Source organism: Athene noctua, chromosome 2, assembly GCF_965140245.1.
Source record: "Athene noctua chromosome 2, bAthNoc1.hap1.1, whole genome shotgun sequence".
Taxonomy (NCBI): domain Eukaryota; kingdom Metazoa; phylum Chordata; class Aves; order Strigiformes; family Strigidae; genus Athene; species Athene noctua.
Window position 1 is genome coordinate 49,575,024 of NC_134038.1, and position 22,546 is coordinate 49,597,569.

Below are 22,546 nucleotides of genomic sequence, written 5' to 3' on the forward strand. Positions count from 1 at the left end.
CATCTGTGCAGTTATCCCTCCTTCATCTTTAGGGTTCATATATCCCTATTCTGCTATGCTTTCATTTTTCCTGATGAGAAGATGAGCAGACTAATTACGTGAAAGCATAAACCTAATGTGAACTCATAAAGGGCCTCTCTTTAACAACAGAAACTTGAAGGTGGTATACAAAACTCCAGGTAGCGATAGGTAACTTTAAACTGTCAGTAGAACCAACAATGTCTGTTTGACACTCTTTCACTAATTTTTGTTAAGCTCTGGTTTGAGCGGAGCTCAGTAAAGTAGTGCACAGGAGGATCTGGTTTAAAACTCATTCTGTACTACTCTCACCTATTAATTTCAGCTGTTGCCCAGTGTGGCTACATTTCCAGGTGTCTAATTACAGTGAAAGTGTTTAGTAATGGTCAGAAGTGCTGTATGGAGAGAATCCCTCTCAAGGCCACAAAGGGGTTCCTGGATTTTGTCACTGCAAAAGGAAGGTAGAAGGCACCCTCTTTTAGTCACCTGGCTATGCAATGGACAGTCCAGCTCTGGAAAAAATTCTGGTTGTGTGTACTGGTTCACCTAGGACAGGGTTAAGTTTCCCCAGCAGTGAGGAGGGAGCTCCAGCCGGGTTATTCAATACCACGCTGACATCAGGTCCGGGCGCCAAAGCGGGAAGAGCAGGGACGACTTTTGTAAGGATCGGTACCCTCACTGCTGTATCTGTGTGGTATAACTTTTGTCTGTTCATTGTTATTACTATTACTGTTATTGTTGTTGTTATTGTTGTTGTTCGGTTTGTTGTTGTTACACTGTTGTATTAAATTTCTCCTTACCTCAGCCCTGGGGTTTGTATCTCACTCCCTGCCCTGTCCGGTCCGAGGGTGGGGGAGAGACAATGGCAGCGTGGTCTTGGGTCCCTGGCAGGGCCTAAACGACCACACTGAGGAAAGCAAAAAGTAATGTTTAAAAGCTTTGGCCACTTGTATTCGCATATAAATTGCATTAGATATAATCAGAAAAAAAAATCTTAAAAATATGATTAAAGTTTCAGTGTTGATAGGCCCTCTGTGAATATTCTCATACAATTTTAGCTCCATCTTATTTTTTGCCATAGTGTAAAGACAGTTTATGACTGTATTAAACAATATCTGTGATACAGCACACTGGAAGACTTGTAGCATCTTACTATTGCAGGACAGATGATTTCCTCCTGGCATTAGCTTTGTGCCTTATCATCAGAGCTGTTCATCTGACCATATGACTACAGGGGAAGGAAACACAGAAAAGAGCATGACAAAAAGCAAATTCTCACTCTATTGAAGCCGTCTTGCTGTGGTTTAATTAGAGGATTTCAGGAAGCCCCAGATTAGTAAATGGAAATCTTTGTGATTTGCCTTGGTAATTATTGGAATGAAATTTCAGGAGCTGAGATAATTCCCAAGGGAAAGTGCATCTGTGCACTTCAAATTAGCTGCTTATATGCTCACTTAGATTCTTTACATGCCTTCCAAACCATGCTGGCATACTTAAAAGGTATGCTCAGGTTGACAGATTTAGATGGAGGAAATCTTTGGTATCTAGATTACTTTGGCAGAAATTTCCCCACAGTATTTCATGTAGAGTGTTTCTCCTCCTCCCAGAAAAGATATCCCAAAGGAATTTATCTCTTTTTCTAGGAATATCTGCCTAAATCCCAGGAAAACAAAATTTAGAGAGTAAAAGCATTTTATTCGAGACCCTCAGCCTCTCCTGAAGCAATGTGCACCTGGCAGCCCTGGCTCTGTTCCCAGGCTAGTGTAGTTTTGACCCCATGTATGAGTAGCAGACTGCCACTGTTTAAGGTTTAGTGTCCTGTGACCTCATAGGACTAACAAATGGAGTAGATACTATCGGAAAAGAGAGAGGTTTTAGCTTCTGAAGGCACATTGCTTTTGCTTCCAGCCCTAACCACTCTCAGGTATCAGATTATGAAGATACGACTTTTCTACTGTTTTATCTTGTAGGTTTTACAGCATCCCTTATGCTTCTGAGCTAAGGCATCTGACTTTACAATTAGGGGTATTCAAAAGTGTTCCTGTAAGCTTGGTGCTTTTTGTTTGCCCTAACTCTTTAAATCCTTCCTTATTCTTTTACTTATTTGCAAAGTTACTATAAAGTACTAATTCTCTAATATTTATTCCAGTTTTATACCACTGTGAAACTCTGAAAAAATGAGGCCTAATTTGCCTGGCTGAAAACACACATATTTTAAACACACTTCAGATCACTTTCAGAGTCGCTATGGTGTTTCCATCTGAAGGTACCGGCTGTTAACAAGCGTTGATAAAGCATACATCTGACTATGAGGGCTATCCAATTGCCCAGGTACACAGGTATCCAGTGCAGTTTGAGATATCTCAGATAATGCCTCCAGCTTCCAGCAGCCCCTCCAGAAGGGCATGAGTCTCTTGCAGTTCAGTGCTGTATCTGCCAAGCCTCTGTAACTGTCTTGAGTTTGCTTATAACGTTTCAGTGGTGCTGAACTTTTTTGAGTTAATTGAATCCCTTACTGAACATCACTGGAAGCTGGATTGTGAACTCCTGATGAGGCCTTTTTAAAGTATTGTGCCTTCAGGAATCTCCGCCAAAGTCTGTATACCCCACTGTCCCTTGTTTTCCATATAGACACAATTAAGTATTGGTGTGTTCCATATACCACAGGAAGTGCAGGGAACATGAGCATTCCTGGCTGCACTCCTAGTATAGCTCAGTCTCACTCTTGAATTCATAAATAAAAATCCCATGCAAATTAGCTCATTTATTTGCAGTCAGGATGATGCTGGCACTTGTCATAATCATGTATTCTACATTTATTTCTATCTCTCAGCTAGCGCTTTTTTTTTCCAACTATTCATATTTTTATCTCCTGTTATTTATTATCTTATGGTGTAGCTCAACTTGCCCGTTACTGTGGCCAAAGCTGAAACTGCAGCATTCAAATAAATCAGCTTTCTCATCTTCCCTTTTCTTCCATTTTTGAAGAAGAGAACAAAAAAAATAAAAGGTCTTCTAATCTTCTGCCTATTCAGGAAGAGAGGGCTAGTCTCTTTTAGTCTGTGGAAGTGAGAGCAATTCTTTTTTTTCCCCCCTTCAATATTCTATTAATAAACTGTAATTTAGATGATGGGTAAGGAAGAGCTTTAATATAGGGATAGTGTCAACATACCTGGAGAAGCCCACATAGAAACTTAATTTTTATTTTGGCTAATATACACAGTAAAATAATAGTTATTATATCATAATACCTTAAAAAGTTGGTTCATGTTCATTATCCAGCCATTTTACAGAGGATGGAAATATGACTGACATGCCTTGACCCATGACAAGTCTGGGGTCAGAGGTAGAATTGTCCTAGTATGATTTGCTCCTGCTGACTAACAGGTAAGAAACACATTCTTAAAGATAAGCATTTTCTTACAAAGTGTATTCCCTTTAAACTTCTTCAATTTCCAGAAACAAGCAATGTTCGATTGTGTCTAAGACTGAGGGGTGCCTCTTTTTTTTCACAGATCAGCTTAAAAAAGTCAGCTCCTAGACCAAACTAAAGTACTGTATTTGTAGCAGTCAAAGCAGAAAAACATTGGTGGGATGCAGTGCATCAAGACTATGAAATCTGACCTCATTTTAGCTAAGATGCTGCTATAGAGAAAATGGTCATCCGAGCAAAGGAACAAGAAACTGGTCCTGGGACAAAAGCCGCATCGTACTCAACAGTAATCCCTCTCTTTAGCCTTGGACACTTCATTTACTAGCCCTCCTTCACTTTCACCATCTCTGAAAAGCTGGTATTTTCAAAACATTTGAGAGTTAAAATGGGTAAGACAAAAGATCTGTTTTATCACCATTGGTCTTCTCCTGATACCTAAACTAGAACAACAGAATTTTCAATACAAGATATTTTTGTCTATCCAAAAAATTATAGCCTCAAATGCACTGTGCTTTTCAGTAAATAAAGAAAAATGCCTGAAATAAAATGAGAGATAAAGGTCCAAAATAAAAAAAAAAAAATAAAAAAAAAAATTAGCATATAGAGGAAAAGTCTGATGGAAAAAAGAAAACACAAAAAAAAATCAAAACAGAGAACAAATTTAGAGGCAAATCAGAGGTTTTAGACATTAAACGGTACATGCTGAGTATAAATGCAAGGCTATGCTGCCTCTATTTTATGAAGAACAAAATTATAGTATGCATTTTCATGCTTTGACCTAATTGCTGTTTTGAAAATGGCTTCCTTATCACTGAAAGCTAAGGGAATGTGAACATGCTTGTAGACCTTTGTTCTTTTATTAAAAGATTTATGTTGCTAACCTTCAAACACTGGTTGATATATGGGTTCAGATCTTTACTGACAAATTCCAGGCTCCCTGAACTCTGAAAGTTGGAATGCAGGTATAACAGAACATACAACTCACTTATCAGATTTCTCAGCATGAGGAGAACTTAAATAAAAAACATCAGAAAAGGATATCAAATGGCTGTGACCTATAACCACCCCTGAAAGCTAAGAATGGACTTGGTCTGTGTGTGCGTTGTCTGACACGTAGAAACTGCTAAACAGGCAGACAAAAGAACAGTGGCATATACAGAAAATATTCTAGGGAGATTATATTTCAGATATGAAAGACAAGATAATTTATGATAAGCATTAGAGGCACTAGGGACACTGTTTTTCTGGTTAGGCAAAAATACAACATTCTATTTAGCAGACAAAAGCCACAGAGAACCGATGCATTTGGGAAAATCCAATCCTTGTAAATTTGTATTAGAACAGACTGAGGAAGTAAATGAAGCCAAGCTATCAGCAGTCCTAAAAATCAAATGTGCAAGTAAAGCAGTAAGATCAAGTAAAGGTCAGATTTTATGGCAAAAATCAAGGATTAAATCATTGGAGCTGTCATCATTGATAGTATCTTATATTTCCTTTTTAATACAAAGCGTGGTCATGGACTGTGTTTCTGTGGTAACAGGAAAGGTTGACATCAGAAATATGATGTAAATGAATGGATCCTCACATACCTTCTGATTCACAGTCAGCGAAGGATGCACATAAGGAACTTAGATGTAACTTCTCCAAGAATATCATTAAAAAGAACAAAGAAGAAAGGGTCTATGCACTGTCAGAGCGCTCTGCACATTTTTTGACAGGGTAGCAATAATGAGAGCAAAGCAAGTTGTTCTCTTGCATGTTTTTTTTCATTTTTCTCTGCCCATCTTCTCCCTTTACTTCCTGGTCTGCTGTCTTTCAAAGATTATATTGCTAGGCCTAAAATATAAAGATTTCAAAGATTATATTGCTAGGCCTAAAATATAAATTTAGATTACTTGATAATATTGATTTCACATAAAGGGGTCTATTTTACTTCAAGTTTCTCCATAAACATAACTGCATTGACTGGAAAGTACACTGTTGTACAAGTGAGGACAAAAAGTCCTTGAAAGTATAATAAAGTTGGAAATGGCCTAAGGACCAGTACAGAGATGATGCTGGTTTTCACTTGGAAAACCCATCTTTCTATGCTTGAATGAACTTGTATTTGTTTGCATGTCTTCTTTCAAGCCAGCTATTACGTGTCAAAAAGTAACTCTGAATGAATGACATTGTGGGGTTCAGTATTTGTTCTCTCTCAGTGACTTCCAGATCGAATGCATACGGTTTACAAGTCCAAAGATGATTTTCTGGCTGCCAGACCTCTAAATTCAATCTGGGATCAGAAAATTAACCATTGTTCTTTCTGGGCCCATGTGAAGTGTTTACAACAAAACGCCAAACACATCAGAAGCACAGGTCACTGCATTTTCAGTTGATCTTGTTTCCATGGTCTTGTTTTCAATTAGAATCACAAAGACATTATTTTCTTCGATGTCAAGACTCAAGAGTGGCACAACACTTAAACTAGAAAATGAAAATGTATGAGAATAATTCTGAAATCTGTTATTTTGAAATGCAAGATACTCATATGCAGACCTGTCCTTGTATTTTACAGTGGAAGATCTAATGAAAGCTAGACTTTTCACAAAAATACACAAACTATTTCATAAAAAAAAAGTTGAACATTTTCAATTTTCAGATTGTTTTCTTTTTTCTATTACTTACATTTCATATTGTTTATAAAAAGATTCCCCCATTGCTCTGACAAAGATTCTCCAATGGTAATTTTGATGAAATTTTGATCAGTTGTGGATACAGCATAGAATTAACCTTGTTCATTATTCTGACTTTTTCCTAAACCTGCATATATAACATCTGTTTCAGCAAGCCTGAAAAAAACCATGCATATATCCCATGGAAGAAATAAGATATATTTCAACTTCTGTCTCTACATGTTCACAAGACACTTTCTGACAATGGAGAGTGAAGTGTGAGACCTGAGACTATGACTGGAACAGAAGGCCCAGTCCAGAATTTTCTTCTGTTAAGGCAGCCTTCTGAACCCAGAATATTTCATTGAAGCCTTGTAAGGAATTGACTAAAAGCAATCAGTCTATTCAGAAGAAGTTGGAGAGTTCAGGTCTGTATTTTAAATTAAAAATGTGTCATAGACCTGGACTGGAAGTAAATATAGAAATAAATGTGAATATGGTCAGTAAGGATGCACTGGTTTTACTTTTAACCCTTCTTCCAACTGTAGCAACACTTTTGTTTTTTAAACTCCATAGATCCTTTTGAATAAAAGAGGAGTTTTGCCATTTACATTCATACGAACTTTTAGATGACTTAGCTTTAGTCATGTTTATGCCTTGCTGTTTGTTTTCCTCTACTAGTTCAAGAAGTCAAAATTCAGTCTCCCATACTAATGTTCAGGCAAATTGTTTCATATTTGCACATGAAAGAAGCCATTCCATCTTTGTTCACATGCACCACAGAGAACAAACAACTGGAAGCAAAAATCACATAGCTTAGGTGAACAATTATCACCACACAACAGAATTCTCATTCATTATGTGCACCATAACCTCCTGGAGTAAAAGGATATAGCAAAAGAAATCCATTGAAGAAATTCAGATAATGACCACAGGATCTTTTCAGGAATTCCATGAACCAAGACAAAAATATCATACATTTACCTAATAAATGATTCATCACAAGTGCATTTTGAAGAGCAGACATTCTTCTTACCTTTTGAATGTTTTCCAGAAGGAACAAATGTGTACATAACTCATAGGTGTGTAATGCCTGAAGTTCTTGGGAAATGCTGACACAGATTTTTTCTTCTTTTTTTTTAAGTGAGATGTTGATGTTTTCTACATTGTTATTTTTCTTAAATAATATCAAATGCCAACAGCAACTATGGCAATTAGCAGTGAGTTGCACAGAGGAGAAATTGCACAATGGTTAAGGATCCTTGGGGTGATGAAGAGACAATCCTAAATGAGTCCCACAATAGGCATGTCACACAGCAAGAACTAGGCTGATATCATCACCATGCAATATTTTTCTCTATATATCAGTGTGGATTAGACTAGATGAATGAGGAACATCTCTCTACACAGACCTTGAAACTGATTTGTACAATCAGATAGCAACAACCAAGTTTATAAAAATGGTCCTCAAAACCACAATAAACTTAATTTCATGCTTTCTTCTACCAGACATCTTTAAGAGGGCAGTCAAAAATATCTTCTCACTGCACTTACAGTCATTTTATCTCAGTTATGTTACATATAGAGATGTGATGAAAAATCACCATCTATTTATATGCAAGTTGAAGAAACATGCTTTGGCCATGTACTCTAAAAGCAGCAGATGCCATCTGCAATTAAAATTATGTAAATCTATTCAGTTGAGGAACAACTGAGAAGCATTTCTAGAAGCATTTCTGATGACATTTCATAATGAAAGAATGTGGGGTCTCTGTGTCATTTACTTTAAGATTAGTTGTGCAGTCATATTGTCCTATTATTTCAGTGAAAAATAGAGACAGTATTTATTTGCATTCATTTATTATATCTGTACCTGTATATTTATAACAGGCTGATTGAAAAAAAGTTTACGTGTTGGATGACTATGCCAATTAAGCATAATTCAAATTTATTACCCTCTACTGCATAAAGCAAGAACCAATGAAATCCTGTATTTCTAAAAGGGACATGGGAGAAATTATAATCCCACTACAAAATTTGCTTTTCAAGTAAATTCCACTTTCCCAGTACTCAACTTTAAATGGTGATCCTTGAGAAATGCCCTGAAGGCAAACACATCCACACTGTTTCAGAGGAGGAAGGGAGGATGAGTTTCAAAACTAAAGATTCAGCAAGGAAAGAAACCTATTTCAGTTCATCTTCTTGTAGTAAAAAAAGCTCCCATTTAGATGTCCATGCTATTTTAGCAAAGGTTTATACCACTTTCATTACTGCTGTAAGGGAGTGCCACCTACCAGGTTTCTGTTATTCAAGTTGGATCCTTCATAGTCCCTCAGACATTAGAAAATATGGAAATTACAAGGAAAAAGAGCCTTCCACTTCTGCATGTTTAGTAATCAAGCTAGAAAAAAAGGAAAACAAGTAATAAAACTACAAAAAAGTTGAGAGTAAAGGTTTCTAATATATATATATTTCATTTTCAGTTAAAAAAAAAAAGTATTAAGTGTTGCAAAATTTTAGTAGAGGCTGAGAATCACTGTGTTAAGCAACAACTGTTTATTTCTCAAGGAAAGAGCGTTGAAGATATTTAAATTGTACTTATTACAACCAGAACTTGGAAACTGTGAGCAACTGCTACATTTCACCAGTAGAACATCTTCATTAACTGTCTTTCACACTGATGAGAGGTCTATCGTTTGCATGACATGCTGTTTCCAAATGAACATAGGGAGTAGTCTGAAGCAGGACACCTTGCAGCTGGCAAAGTCTTAGTGACAAAGTGGCCTTCAGAAATAAAACTGTAATCTCTTCAGCACATATAAATATGGGAAGGTAATCCTGGCTTCTGCTGAAAGCTGATCATCCAACAATAACAAGAACTGAAGCCCTGGATATCCACACAAGTATCAAATATCAGACAGAAGCAGATATGCCAGATCTCCTCTAGCTAGGATCATATCACTTGTTTTATCCAGAGTGATTCTGAGCCAGCTGCTTTGCTGTAGCTTCTGCCAAACCCTGGGGAAAAAAAAAAAAAAACAAAACCAAAACCAAAACCAAAAACCAGAAACAAAAAACACACACACACACAAAAAAAAAAAAAAAAAAAAAAAAACAACCAACTAACAACAACAACAACAACAAAAGCCTCAACCGTTGATTGGAAAGAAATAGAAACATGAGGTTTATCTTCACAGGGACAAAACACACTGAAACTTCATCTTCCTCCTGAGTGCAATTCTGGTTTCCTTTGCTTATGAAGAAAAAGGAGAACATGATGAAGATCATTAGGACCCCTCAAGAATTATGTTTAAAAAAGAGCAGGTGCTCAGCACTATAATTTGAGGTCTTCATATGCTAAATCAGAGAAACCATGTCAGATCAGTCCTCTTGATTTCCTACAGGAAAAACATTCTAGAGGTACCAAGAAAAATGTGTTCAACCTCAAAAGAAGGAAACTGTTTATAAAAGTATTTCTCATCGTTGATTGCCAGACAACTCCAATTTTCATGTCATGATCAGTGTTCCAAAAATTAGGTTTCTTAACCTCTTTTAATAAAAGTCTCCCAAAATGTTTTTCTGGGGGAATCCACAGAACCCATTGTGCTTTTTAAGTAAAGTTATGTTATTGAAAAGAAGAAAAAGACAGAGACGTTCAGTTAACTTTGTAAAAGCACAGTTTGAAAGTTTGGGGGTAAAATGTAATAGTTGCTCCCATGTTTCCAAACTGTGACCTGAAATTTTAATTCCAAGTTGGAAAAATTTTAAAGTACCCTAAATTGCCTGGAAAAGGAATTTGCAGCAAAATTATGAAATGAGGGCAATTAAAAGATTTACAGTCAACAAATGTAGTGAAATACCCATGTGCCCAGACTCACTGCGAATATCCTCATTCGTTCCTGAAGAGGGAATGGAATGATCCCAGATTTTAAGGAAATGTCCACTATGTATCAGGAATAAAAACCCCTGAGAGTTTCTTCCCAAGCCTAGAAACTGAAAGAAAAATCTAAATGGAGTAGAAACTTAGAAGACCCTAAACGGCAAACACAAAATCTGTTCTCTTGGTTTCCAAGTAGGATTCAAAAGATACCTCCTTATGGATGAAAACATTTATCTGTTTTGTCAGGGATTTATTAAAACCTGTTTGATACACTTCTTCCTTCCAGTAAATACATATTCTTTCATCAAAAAGGAAAAAAAAAAAAAAATCTCATGGAAAATTATATCCTAAATCCTGTTCTTAAATTCCATCCTTTTCAGACTGTTACCCAGATTGACCAGGAGGTCAGCAATGTGCTGACTGTTGCTACAAAGATTACAGAAAAGTGCACTAAAGATGCTATGACTGTCAGTGCCTTGATGGCTTCAGATCACATTATGGTGTTTAAGAGTTTCTTTTAGTGCTGAGCTCAGTATTTCACTACTGGCTTTTCCTCAGCTGTCTCTGGCATGGATTGAGATCACAGTTCTGAAGTAAAGGTCTTCCCAGACCTCAGAGAGAATGCAATGTTTGAAAATAAATAGAAACAAATGTATTATTTTTTCCCAAAGAACCATGTTCTGCTTGTGTAGAGGCAGACTGCTCAATGTGAATCCAATCAATTTTTCCACAATATAGCTGACAATTTTCCCCATAATCAAGAAGCACTCCAGTCAGTCAGTGAATAGATTCATTCAAGGTTAACCAAACAATATGGCACCCAAGAATTGTTCTGATTGAGATTTTATGGATGCTCTGACAAGGCCAAATGTACACCAAGTCTTGAAAAGATTTTTAAAAAGTCCTAACAATACCAGATTCCTGTCTTTGCCACATTAGAAAAAGAAGGTATAAAGCACTACTATTTCAAGGGAAAGCAGGCACATAGCACTGCTAACTATGTCAGAGACTGTTTTAAAGTCTAGCAATCAATGGTCAAAGTGAGCTATCAGAGGAAAGAAAGGCTTAGAAAAGAAACAAATGGAAAAGAGAAAAATTGTAAAAGCTAGAACCAGTAATATAGACACACATGCTACAAAAGAAATCAAAATCATGACAATATTTACAAAACATAATCCTGGTTGCCAGTGTGTCTATTCCAATATCTCTGTGTTATGAGGGACTTATGCTTCTGTCTGATGAGGCAGTGTTACCATCGAACTTAAACTGACTCTGCTGGTCAAATGCTGTTCTTGTCCTTCAGCATCTGACTTTTAAATTTTTCTTTTAAAATGACACATTTCACTGTGTGTTAATCTTCTTTATTACCACTGATGCTGTTTCCTCACCAAAGTGTAAAAAATGTATTCAAAGGAACATCCAAATCTCGATTTCAAAAGCAGGTATTTTAAAAAGTTTAGCTGCTTATAGTGACCAACACATTATAATGTTCATTCAAAATGAGTGTCATGGATAAAAAAGGTAATAATGGTGGAGTTATAAAAAAGAGGCTGTATATTTGAGGGTAAAGAAATTGATTCCATGTTGAAATAATTGATTACAAATTGCTCAGAGGAGCATCTTTCATTAGTTATCCGACAGTTTTTCATATAAAGAGAGTGGCTCAAATTAAATAAAATAATGTTGTAATTCCAATAACTTGAGTGGCTTCATTGTGGGGAAATAAAAATAAATAAAAATAAAACCCTGGAACATCTTTATTTCAGTTTATTTAAGATAGTCTCATTGGAGATTTTCACTTTGCCTTCCAACATGAAAAATCAGTTATTTACATCACCTTTCTAAGGAAATAAGCTCTTAATGTTCTACATTTGTGGTCTTTTGAGCTGCATGTTAAATCTAAACAATTTGTTATAATTTAAACAATTCCGTCTGATCTTAAAGCACAGCTGAAGAAATTTTGTGTGGGTCTTGATCCAGAATACAACTTTGATAACAACTTCCTCAAATCTCTGCAGAAATCCAAAGGTTGTTCTTCCAAAATGCTGACTAGGTGTGCATAAATACATACATGTGTATATGTATCTGTATCTGTTTCTGTATATGTATACATAAATATTATTGTTTCAAATCAGTGGAAAATGTGAAAGTGATCTATAAATATGAAGTTTGACATAACTGTTTTACTTTAAAAATCTATAATTAAATGTTCATCTCTAAAGATAGTGGACAATGAATTCAGACTACTATTTTTCCCATCCTGTTCTCTCCAGTGTTGACAGGTTCTGGGTCTATATTTATTATGGACAGTTTGAAAACATTTGCTCATGTCTTCAATCAATTCTTATCCTTAGCAAATATTTCCTGTGGTTCTTTCAATGTTATATTTGTTCATGTGTTTTTCAAGTTGGTAGCATCAGGCTAATCAATTTTTCTCTGGAGCTTTTCCTGTGTGCATAAAAAGGTGTATTTAGGTGTATAATTGATTGTTAATGGCTAATAAAAACAATAAACATTCCAGCCAAAACTTAGAAAAATAGTGTTGGAGCAAATATTCTCTGCATTATGTAGATGCTAGTATGCAGGCATTTCAGTCATTTTCAAGGAATTCTCTTACCCCACAGTCACCACCACTACAATTTGTGAACCTCATAATTATGTCAAAAATAACCCTTTTCTTAGTCATCTTCCTTCTTTTCTTCTCTTTACCATTCCTCTCTTACCATGGACCAGATTCTTTGCAAATATCACCAACATTCCACCTGGAAACCTAAGCACCCTTTTCCATTTACTTTAATTTTATCTTACTGCTCAGTTAACACTGCATTAAGCGTATTTTACATCAGGCCAGACATATCACATTCTAATCAAAAGCAGTATAAATATTTTTCAGAATTATTAACATGTTATTGGTATGCAAACTCATTTGATTTTTCAGCTATTTTTCCTTCACGATTGTGAGCTGATCAGGAAAAAAATAGATAATAATTTAAAAACAAGATGGTGACGAATGCTGTTTAGAATGGAATCAAGTTCTGGGTCAGTCCCTGTTGTGCGCAGCATTAGCAGTCCTGCACGGCTGCTTCATCGTAAGTCAATCATTTTTTCATTCAATTGAAAATACATTAAAGTGCTTCTTTATAAATTATTCCACATTTCAAGATAAAATGTCACAACATTATTTTAAACTCAGATAGCATGTGGCCACATACTATACATAGCATTAATTAGCATAATACCAGATAACATGAGGTGATATGCAAATAGAATAAGTATGCAGTATTGGCATGGCCCAGCACAGCAAACTGACATCTGTTTGGCAATATTCTGCACGTGTAAATTCTGCAGCTCTGTCTGTTTGTGTTTAATGAACTTGTCTGGAAATTCAGAACACCTAACGGAGAGATTATCTAAAGTAACAGCACAGCAGCAGTCTGTTTTAATTTAGGCTGTCTGCAAGATACTGCTATGAAAATTAACAACTCTTAAGTGTGTTAAATAATCCCTGGCCTTCGTAATAATTGAGCAGGCTGAAAGGAGTCATACAACTTGTATTATCTTGTTGTCAAACACCAGCTGACTTTTTTCCCCTTGTATATTGATTTGGAGAATTAAGCTGCCTCTACTTAGATATGTCAGCCTGGAAGGATTTTAAGGACAGCTAGCAAAGTCCTAGGGCTACCAGTTTAAAGACAGCAACATCAAATGGGTTTTTATTTCATAGTAACAGGCAAAAACTATGCTCGTACCTCCTGAGCATCTCCAAGAGAGGGCAATTGGGGCACATATTAATTGCTCTTCTGCCTGTGGCACTGTGTCAAAGAGGAGTGGCTGAGAAAACAAGCCAGGTTCAGTTGTATGAGGTTGCTAGTAATGCTCTGCAGCCCCAAAATGTTTGTATGTTCTGGCATAAATTGTACCCAGTAATGCTTTCCTCAATCAATTAGCTGCCCAGCACTGACTTATTAGATCAGCCACTTTATGTGCTGGATTCAGAGAAAGAGTGTCATCTGGCAGCAACGCATGTTTGCTTAGCGCTCACTTGGCAATATGTTACCACCTGACACTGGAGGCATTCTCATGCTCAGAACAGATGGGAGAAGAGAACAAGAAGAGGTGCCTCCTGGCCCTGGAGGTAGTACAGAACCTTATCATCATAAGGGATGTTACGGCTATGCCAAGAAACCCTGGCTGAGGCTAGCATCCTGCGGTGCCAGGCAGACTTTACACATGAGTATAAAACATGGTTCCAAAAGTCTTGCCTTCAAAGTTTTAGAGAAATACTGCTGGGGAAAGTGCATGTATCACACATATACATTCTGAAGCATGAATGTGGTGTAGCAAACCTCAGGGAAGATCTCCATTCTGGACCAAAAACACTAAAGATTTGAACTTCTGGAAGAAATGAGGTGAACAGTGCTCTGCCATTGCCCAGCTCCTCCAAGTTGAAAGAACTGTAAGTTTCCTCAGGCATATATTATCTCATTATTCTGCAGTAGCTTTTGATTGAAGGGAAGTCTTTTTTTTCTAGTGACTTCAGACAAAGGGTCAGGAGGTGATATTGATTTGGGGAGAAGTAGAGCTGAGGTGAGGATATTTCCTATTTCTTTGGCACTGAGGAAGACTATTAACTTGTTTTTGCAAACTTTGATTTTCAGTTCTCTGGTAAGGATCTAGAGACTGGAATGGGCATTTATTATCATTTTTTTGTATGTTTGCTGAACGGAAAATATCCAATAAAAGCGTGCATTGCCACGGGATAAGGAGTGGTTGAAGACCTCTGTTCCTGGGATATAAATATATATGTGGATGGGTAGGTGACTGCAGACAGGTGGAAGAGTCCATCCTTGTCCCGTCAGTTTCCTGGATTACCTCTGTAGCTACCATCAGGCAGAGACCATTGCAAATTGATGGTGCTGATGCCTGAGTTCTTGCTGTGGGGTCTGACCACGAGCAGAGAGATCTTGAAAAAAACCCCACACTGTATCTACCTCTTTCTTTCCATTTCAGTTCAGCAACAGTTCATATCAGAAATGGTTTGTTTCTATTCTCAGCAGAGAAGTTGGATGGAAATTTTGCACTTTAAAGTACTTTACCTTATATGTACTCCGTACTTACATGGCTGAAAATGATAGTCCACACATTTTGAAATATTTGATTCTGAATATTAAAAAAAAAAAAAAAAAAAAAGGTACAAATCTGTAATTTTAATTCTCCATAAGTAATCCTTATGTGAGCAATTCTACCATCTTCCAATAAAGACAAGAAGTCCTTTAGGGGACTAATTGAGAACATGCAGATTGCAGAAATGAACCTACCACTGAGTACAATTTAGTGACTTTATAAGACAGACAAAACTAAATATTTTTTTTAATAAAGAATACATGTATAATGGTTTTAATGTGTGAATATTCTTTCATGCAAATATAAACATTAGCATGTTTATGGAGAAATTAATCTATCTAGTGAATCAGATAAGGTTCTACAATGGTCAGACTCAAGGGAAAAATAGTATATCTCATCTGAGTTGAAAAAATATATTTTGTTCCAAGAGAATATTGTCGGCATTTTTCTTCTTTCTCTTGACATGAGACTTTCTAAGTAAATGTTATTTTTCATATAATACAACCATTTCTCCTACCAACAATTTCAACAGACAGAAAACATTGAAGTGAATGCTGGTTTTATTCTTTCTGATTAAATCTTTTTTGATAGCTATGTGCTGTATGGAGTAAAAGACACTTTTCAGCATTTACAGATTCTAGCTGAACAAGGTTCATTTTATCTGTCTGGTTTTCATTTTGTTCATGGATTTATTGTCAGAGAAAAGTTCTTCCCCTTCTGATTGCATAGCTCAAGTCCTATGAATGTTCATAAGTCATTACAGTGGGATTGCATTTTTCAAGGCAAGAGTATAAAGTAAGAAAACATACATTGGCTATACTCTCTATAAATTAAGGAATGGCAAAATAGTTATCCTTTGGTATATCTCTACAGGTGTAGACAAGGAAGAAATTAATGAAGTGAACCAAAGACCCAAGTATCAGCTTTTTCCTAACTGTTATGAGACCACCGTGTTTGATATAATATGTACAGCAGGACATTGCAAAGCTGTATGCTGAAGCAGAATGGCCTTATGGTGGCAGAGAAGAATTCCTCCTCTAAGTATCCTGGAACTGGCTCCGACCAAATCACTTGTCTTGTTCATTTACTGATCAGTAAAGGATAAACCTAGGATGAAAACTATGTTTTACTCCATACAAAGACAGTAGATTCTGTTTTGTGCAGGAAAACAGTGATTTCATCATATGTTGCACATATCAATATAAGTCTTCCTCATACATAATCCTAGTATTATGTTTCTTGAATCATTATTAAAGAGTTAATATATTTTATTGTGTCAGATCATGCTCAAAAGTAAATAAAAGTCTTTAGGAGAGTAGTAAAGATGTGTATCCATGAAGACAAATCTGGCACGCATTTTCATTATAGGTAGCACCTAAGCAAAGTAGTGTTTCCATGTTTATGACTCCGTCCTTGAATTAAATCTAACCTCTATGCTCATTGTTTCTCTTCAGCCAGTTTTCAGTCATAAGAGGAATATTGTACATTTAGGATGGTTAAGGAAAATAAATTGTCTTCATTAAGTCAAATCAGAATAAAACTGGTATTAGGAAAAGCATTCTAATTATGACAACAATGAAAGTCATGAACAGCTACCCAGGGTGGCTGTAGAATCTCCTTCACCAGACATATTATGTATAATTAAGAAAATTATACAAATGTTACTGGGGTGATCTGGGTATGACTGATTCTGCCTCCTACAGAAAAACGGTCTAGACGACCTCCAGAAGTCTCTTCCAGCCCTACATTTCTACAGTTACAGACATCAGCCTTTACAACACTGCTACTCAGTTAATGTTACTAAATCCCTGTGAACATGTGAAGCTTCCAAACATGTTCTATGAATTATTCATTAGCGAAATTCATATCCTCTCTTTCAGCCTAGTAATGCAGAGGCCAGATCAGATCCTTTTCTTCCATCACTCACATCACCAACTAGATCTCCCTGCATTTTGAATTTATTTACAGAACACTGGTTTTATTTATTTATTTATTTCCCATCCCATTTACAAAATATGCCATTTTGCAAGTGTGTGTCCTTGTCCTAAGGGCAACCTGCCTCTCTGATTTTTTGATCCAACAGGAGTTTGTCATGCCACCATTGCTTTCGTATTCCATTTTTCTCCTGCTTGCATCATATTATTTCATTATGTCCTCAAGGCAATCGCCCTTTGAGGTTTGTTGTGTTCAAATAAAGCAGATAATATGAAAGTAGCAATAATACCAGTCTGTCATAAGACAGAGGTGAAAGATAAAGACAGGCCTTCAAAATGTTACAAACCTGAAAGGGCTAGAGCCAATGATGACTTTGTCTTTGCTGGGCATGTTTCAACACAAGTAAATCTTTACCTTGTGGCGGGTGCTTGTTTACACATCAGCAACATTTACATGATCCAAGTTTCTGTCCACCTTGAGATAGTTTCTGCTTTGTTTCATTCCAAAATCCAGAGTAGCAACACCACAATCTGATTATAGGATGATCATTTCAGTGCCCTCACTTGCTCCAGGGAAAGGGATCTAGAAACAGAGCTACTCAGAAACTGCCCCAAACAAGAGACAAATCCTTCCTGAACAGCACTGGGAAGATGTTCACTTTATGCAGGTGAACCTGAAGGGGGCCTTTATTTGATATTTGACTGAATCTTTTCTTGGCTTTATTTTTGACTGCCTTCCAGATATTCCAGATATGCCTAATCTCCTGTTCTGTGGAGAATACACATTCGGATTTCTTGATCGTCACGGTTGGATAAACAATTCTTACAATTATACTGCATCTCCCAGACTATCAGTGTTACATAAATGAGAAAAAAAGCTATGTCATGTGACTATAAACATAAACATTTTTCCGTGCTCTTGTTCTTTATTTGTAAGAACATCTCTGAATTTAAAGAAACTTTCTCAGTGGAGAAAAACTGTAATCATTACTCATAGAGTAACGATTATAAAGGTCTTCCAAAATGTTTAATTTGAATTATATATTCCAAATCTTTTAATTTGATGTATGCGTTCTAGTATAAATTCTGTACTTCTTTATGCAAGTTCATGGAAAAATTACTTTGGTGAAGTTAGTACTGATGGATCCTAATTTAAAAACAAACCTAGATGCCCCTTCATTTCAACCTAAATTGTAAACATATGAATACTCTTAGATGCACAAAAGCAGCTTCTTGGATTTTAAGAGCTTTAGTATGAAATATATTTAATCTCCAAAAACTGTGATAAAAATGAAAAATATGGGGAAGCAAAGCTACAAGGTAGCAATTATATAATTTTTAAAGTTCTGAGATATTTTTATTTGCACAAGGTAGTATTACTGCAGCCTTGGTGACTGGAATAGTTTTGCTATTTGAATATTAAAGGTTTAGCATCAGTAGCATTCTCCCCCTTGGTAATATTCTTTAAAATGCATGTTGTGCTTATACGAAATTATAAATAGCAATCTTCCAACAATAGCAAGACTAGTAATGGATCATTAGCTATATTACAATGTACAAGTCTAGAACTATTCTCCAGGAAAAAGTACTGGAACATTAAACTGGTTGAACAACTTAACCAATGAAGCATTGGTGTTTTTCTAATGATACTGGGATAAATTCAGACCAAAGAGAAAAAAGAAACAGATTTTCTTCCCGCTTTTTTTTTTTCTATTGCTATTTTAAGCAAATACAGTCAAAGAAAATCTGATTGCAATCACTGACATTTTAGAAATACACTTTTCCTATTAGTAAAGTAACCTGCTGTTGCCAGCAGCTATCAGAAGAGGAAGTGTCACAGTTACATAGGTTTCAGGCTTGTTATTTATTTCCTGAAGAGTATCATCTAGTGCAATTTCATGTCAGGGGCAATATAACTGATATGTTAATAAAGCACTGAAGTTCAGAGATTTACCTGGAATATCTTTAGAGTGATCTATCCATACATTTTCAGAGATTTGGTCTCATTATTCCAGTTTAAAGCTCACAATAGTTTACCGTGTTAATCAGTAAATCATAAACACAAAGACATCATTGAAAGACTTGGCTGAATGCTTTGTGTCAAAATATTTTTTATGATATGCTTTCCAGGATTTTTTCTTTTATTTTGGTCACCCTCTTTTCTAGTTTTTCAGTGGAGAAAAGGAATAATTTTTCTCTCACTTTCCCTCATATGTTTTCAATTATCCCCTAAAAATGAAGTGGGTTTTTTTATGATCTTGTAGATGACTTCTGCGAAGACTCACAAAATCTGATTTTATCATGATGAACATTTTTTAACTTCTGCATATTTTTCAGAGTCTTTTTAATTCCATCTCTTTTTTTCTCTCTGAAAATCTTCCTAGACAATTTAAAAAAAAAAAATAAATAAAAAAGTTTGAGGATTTTTTCTTGAGTGGTGTGAAAGTAATTAGGACTTTAAAAACAGCTCTAATCATCATATAGGAGCACAAGAGTTCTGACACAGTATTCTTTGCATATATATCTGAACAATTTTTATGCTCACTGCTTGCCTTACTAAAGACAATAAAAGAGCTCTGGGAACATTTGAGAGAAAAAGTTTGTGATGAAGAGGCAATGGAAAAAAAGGCAAATGTTGATTCAAACCAATCATTGTGAAATAAAGTGTGTCACTTTATTTTGAATCAATTTAGCTCAGTTACTTAATGAGGCATAGTGGAGGAAGTCAGTCACTCGAGTGATTCAATTGTTTAAAAATATTGGAAATAATAAGGGGGAAATACGATATATTAGGATTTTTAAAATGAAGAATAAATAACAGGAAATAAGAAAGGATACTGGAAAGTCACCTTTCACAGGAGCTAGTGAACAAGTCCAACATTATCCCATATCTTACTGTCTTTGTATCTTTCTGGTTTTTCTACAGGAACCATTTCCATTTACAAGGAAAGAATGATTTAGCTTCAGGTTTTCTTACTTTGCTTTGGCTTGTGTCCTGCATGTGTCTGTAGCTTAGTTTACCAGAAAGGCTAAGCAGGGACCCATTCAGAGATGATGGCTAATGACTCGTATCAGCATGCATTAGAATTCCAGAAATGATGAAGAACGGAACAAGCAGCAGCAGAAATATGTTACAGGAGGGAAAAAACTCCACCTCAGTCATTTTCCAAAGAAAAATAACAAATACTTCCCCCAATATTCTCCTAGCTGCATGCCAATGTTAAACTATTGTTACAATTTGGGAAGCATGAAAATTGCAAAAGCTGCAAACTAAAAATGCTACAGATAACAGAGAATCACAATTTAGTGGATTTTCACTCCTTCTACTAATAACTGACAGAGGATTCTTTGATCAAGCAGATTCTGTTGACAGAGACTTTCCACAGCAGACAGAAGCTCTTATCTTCAAGCTATGAAACACAAAAAACGTTCATAAAGATCACTTTGAATGCCATTTTCTCTGCATTATGTAAGTTCAGGGATTACTGAGCACAAAAAGGTGTGTGATGAAAGATACAAGACTTGGAAGATATTCTACTGCACAGTAATTCACTGCAGTTATTACCATTAAATTCCACATTCTGCTGGTAAACATTGTTCCCCATTTAGCAGATGTGTCAATGGTTCTAGCAGTTTTCATAAGCAAAAATTCAGCTCCAACAAATGGATTAACTTTAAAACAACACAGGCTTTCAGTTTTAGTTACAATAGTTCTTTCCTCTCTTAAACCCAAGCTCTGTCTCTGGGATACTACAAGTTATTTAGCCTGAATTTCATTAATTTATGAAGTAGAGAGTGAGGGTCTGTTGCTTGGTAAAAGCACTTTAAGAGTGTGGTGTCTTGTTTGCATTTTCAGAATAACTTGGTAAACCAATTAAAACATCTTTTATTTTAAACATTTTTTACTGCATTCAGTGCTTTTTCTAAGACAATAAAATTCTTTAACTAGCCTTTCAGTATTGAGTATCCCATTACAATTTTACAGTTGGCCTTCCAAAAAATTAAAGAACTTGAGGGCATTATGAATCACAGATTATTTGCTTCTCTGTGGACAAATCTATCAAAAATATTGAGATCGGATCTTTAACTTAAGGGCTGGTGTTGATTCGAATTCAGGGATAAATTAAACTGGGAGAGTGTATGATTACCTTACACACATATCTATACTGGTCCTACAGCTGAGGTTAATTACTTCTAAATCATTGCAGTTTTCAGACCAATATATTAAAGCTAAATCAGTAATTCTACATGAATCTGAAGCATATTGTATGGATACGTCATTCTGAATCAATACTAAACCAGAGGACTCTTCACTAGCTTATACATGATGATGCTCACTGAAAACCTGGGTATATCTCATATCTTATCTTTGGGGCTTAGGTATCTAAATCAGGATTAACTCACACCTTGCCAGTCTTATAACAGGCTAGAATTTGTCACTCAACAACTCATGAAATAAAGTATAGATACAACAGGATTCCTAAAGTAATGGCGCTCCTTGTGAAAGCAGGTCCATCTTATTTTGTATGACCTCAATCCGTAGCTGATGCCTGTGACTTTTTTTTCACATACACAGAGATAATTTCATTTCATCTCTTCTCAGAACTAAACAATCAAAACTATACATATAAAAAGACAATATCTACCTTTTTTTTTTTACCTTTTTTTTTTTTTTTCTTATTGTATTTTGGTCTCTTCATTATTTCAGCTTTGTCAATATTTTCATTCAGTGGACATTCTTAAAATTATTAGCTGCTTCATAGTTTTCTTTGATTTTCATCTAAGCAATGCCAGTAATGTAGCTGACAATCGCTTTGAGTATTCATTTCTGTACCAATTCACAGACAATCAGATTCATTCCCACCTTGAGATTCAGTTATCATCAGCCACCTTAGTCTATCAAAACAGTCAATCTACATAATGGGAAAATGTAAAAAATCTGGGGTCAGAAAAGAGCTCTTTCTACTTGAAAGCTACAAGGAATATTCTATTTGCATACCTTGCACACTTCAGCTGTGCATGTTCACAGTATAGGTCAAAGAAACGTTTGCTGTGCTATCCTCATTTGTTTAACCCACCTAGAAAACAGTTTAAAGTCCTTAAGTGGTTTTCTCTGTATGTTTCTACTAGGTGGTTTTCAGTTGTTTACTAGAATTTATACAATTTTGTGGATTAATGAAAATGACCAATAAATTCTACTACCTGAGTAGGAGTAATTCTTGACATGATATAAAAATTACCCTTTTCTCTATTGAGACAGGTTGTAGGAGGTCCAGAGAGAACAGCATATGAAAAACTAGTGAAACTTCCTTTTAACTCTCTGGATCTGATTCAAAATCAGTTTAATTTAAGGAAAAATTCCTATCAACTGTCATGGGCTTTCACTAAGACTCTAATTTGTGAAAAAATATTGCTGCAATTGCATAGTGATTGACTATAGTTTAACTTTTAAATCAACGTGCTGTTTCTGGCATTTGTCATGCACATGTGCAGGTATGTAATG